Source organism: Agelaius phoeniceus, chromosome Z (genome assembly GCF_051311805.1).
Source record: "Agelaius phoeniceus isolate bAgePho1 chromosome Z, bAgePho1.hap1, whole genome shotgun sequence".
In the NCBI taxonomy this organism is placed as follows: domain Eukaryota; kingdom Metazoa; phylum Chordata; class Aves; order Passeriformes; family Icteridae; genus Agelaius; species Agelaius phoeniceus.
Genome location: NC_135303.1, coordinates 76,616,723 through 76,619,838, shown reverse-complemented (window position 1 = coordinate 76,619,838; position 3,116 = coordinate 76,616,723).

Below are 3,116 nucleotides of genomic sequence, written 5' to 3'. Positions count from 1 at the left end.
CCAACCTCACCAAGTGAAGACTTGCTCTCCTGACTCCTTGGAAGGTACAATTGTGGGTAGGCAGGTAGGAAAGAGGGAAGCTCAAGTCACTCTATGAATCTTCATAGGAATTTCAGAGACTTGGAAACAAGGCATGTGTCTAAAACATTCCCTAAAATGTTTTTCCTATTCCAGAAATGTGGTGCCCTAGTGAGTACCTTCAATGTCTAAATTCAGGTTGGTCATGCTTTGTACTGTTAACTCCTCTCCAAGCTATGGATATTTCATTTTATAAAAAGCAGTTTTACTTCCATATTGTGTTCCTCAGTCCCCAAGATTTACGTCAGATTTGCAGGTTAGAGATTTGTTAGTGAAGTGTTTTACCTCTCACTGTTTTCCATTCTGAACAGTTTCACAAAGAACTTAGTGTTGGCTATGTGTAATAAAGCCCCTGACACAGTTTCCCACAGCATTCTCATGGAAAATCTGGCAACCCAGACTTGGACAGGTGCAATGTTCACTGGGTAAAAACTTCCAGGATGTCCAGGCCTTGAGAGCGGTGGTGAGCGGAATAATTTTCAGCTGGTGGCTGGTCACAGGTGGGGTTCCCCTAGGCTCAGTCAGTACTGGGAGCACTTCTGTTCAATATCTTTATTAATGACCTGATGTAGTGTAGCCTCAGTTCATAGATGAAACCAGACTGTATGAGAGTGTTGATCTGCTGGAGGGCAGGAAGTCCCTGCAGAGGGATCTGGACAGGCTGGATCATGGGCTGAGGGCAGTGGTGTGAGGTTCAACAAGGCCAAGTGCCAGGTCCTGCCCTTGGGTCACAACAGCCCCAGGCAGTGCCACAGGCTGGGACAGAGTGGCTGGAAAGGACCTGGGGGTGCTGGTGAGAGCAGCTGAACATGAGGCAGGCTGTGCCCAGGTGGCCAAGAAGGCCAATGGCATCCTGGCCTGGATCAGCAATGCTGTGGCCAGCAGGGCCAGGGCAGGGGTTGTCCCCCTGTGCTGGGCACTGCTGAGGCCTCACCTCCAGTGCTGGGTCCAGCTCTGGGCCCTCACTGCAGGAAAGGCACTGAGGGGCTGGAGAGAGTCCAGAGAAGGGCAATGGAGCTGGGGCAGGGGCTGGGGCACAAGTGCTGTGAGGAGCAGCTGAGGGAGCTGGGGGTGTTTATCCTGGAGAAAAGGAGGCTCAGGGGTGACCTAAAAAGAGGTTGTATCCAGGTGGGAGTCAGTCTCTTCTCCCAGGCAATCAGTCACAGGGTGAGAGGAAGTTGCTTTAATACCAGGAGGCATTCAGGTTGAGTATCAAGGAGAAATTCTTCTCAGAAAGGGTGATTAGGCATTGCAATGGGCTGCCTAGGGAGATGATGGAGTCACCATGCATGGAAGATTTTCAAAAAACATCTGGAGCTGGCCCTTAGTGCCGTGGTTTAGTTGACAGAGTGATGTTTGATCAAAGGTTGTACTCAATGTTGGAGGTCTTTTCCAATGTTCACGATTCTATGGTTCTGTGACAAGTGGAAAAGGCCTTAGGTTGTATCAGGAGAGGTTTATATTGGATATCAGGAAAAACTTAAGATTCAAGTTGTTAAGAATATTATCTGGCTCCCCAGTTTGGTGGTGGAGTTGCAATCCCTGGCATTGTTCAATAAATGAGTCAACATGGCATTTTGTGATATGATTTAGTAGGCAGTGGTAGGTGTAAGAGAATATCTGTATGATAAGCTGTTCTCATCTACATAGCCTCTTTCTTTTTTCTGTGAGAAACTTGCTTCATTGCAGGTGGTTACTACAAACTGCTGCAGCTCTGCCTTCTCAGTGACTCTCTGCCAACAGTAACTCATGCTGATTGCAGTTGTCATAAAGAGTCTGTTCACTATGGTCTTGCAGTGGAAATTACAAGAAATGGCATTTTGTCATCCAGCTACTAAAGCCACATGGGATTTTCAATAATTCCTTTAGCCTGTTTGTACAAATGGGTTTAATTATGTTTAGCTGCTTTTGCAGTTGTAGTAAAAGGCTTGTGAATCTTAAATTACCATATTATGAAAACATGTGAAAAAATTCTGTAGTAAACCACTAAAGACATGACTCTGGGAATAAAGCATCCCTTCTTTGCCAGCATTTTATCAGATTGCAATTACAGCTGTTGCAATGTCGCAATGCTCTGAAGGAAGATGTGACAGGAAGTATTGCATAGTTCTCTATAGTGAAGTTGATAATGGCTCTGTGGCCTTCTTAGCAAAACACCTCACGCTTTTCTTGAGGAATAAATCTCTAGAGCACAGAAAAAGATGCTTACATTATTGCACTTAGGCATTAAAACCTTTTTGTGTGTATTAAATGTTGGTAATTGCACACTGTAAACATAGTAATTGGTACATTTCTTACGCCACTTTTTAGTTGTGAGCAGTTTGTAGAGTCTGCCTCTGACTCTAATTTGACAGAGTTTTATATGTGCCCATTGTGAGGATGCTGACTTTAGGCACACTTTAGATGGATTGTGGTGGTCCTTTCTCTCTTCCCCCACGCCTTTATCAAAAACCCAGTGTGCTTATGTAGTAGGTCAGGGATTAGCACCACTTCCCATGCCAAATAAAACTTTCTGATTGATTTTGTACCCTTTGACTTGTTGTTCCTTTTGATGAGTGAGCATTTACAAATCTTAGGTGCTTCCTTCCCCTTAACAGTGGGTTGTCACACCCATTATTGTTGCTTATTCAGTGATATGTTACATAAGCTTGGACAATGTGTTGCATTTAAACTACGGCTTTAGTCATAAACCAGCAATTTAAGAGCATGGTTTTGAGGGTACTGCTGTTGTTGAATTTTTATGTTGCACTAAAGTGAAATTTAAGAACAGCATAGTTAATTTTTTTACCTGTTGAATGCAGCTTTGCATGGACATTGATGCTAGTAGATTTCTAATGACAAGCTACTCACTGAAAACTGGAGTTATGCATATTTAGAAATTGATATCAAAATCAGACTGGTTTCATTGGATGTTTCTTCCCCAAGAGTGAAGTCAGTAGGGAATAGAAGGACACTTGTGGTTTTTATTTGTGTTTTGCAATGCTGTAAGTCAATATAAGTCTGTGGTCATGCCCTCCTCTTTACTTTTAGAGGAATGA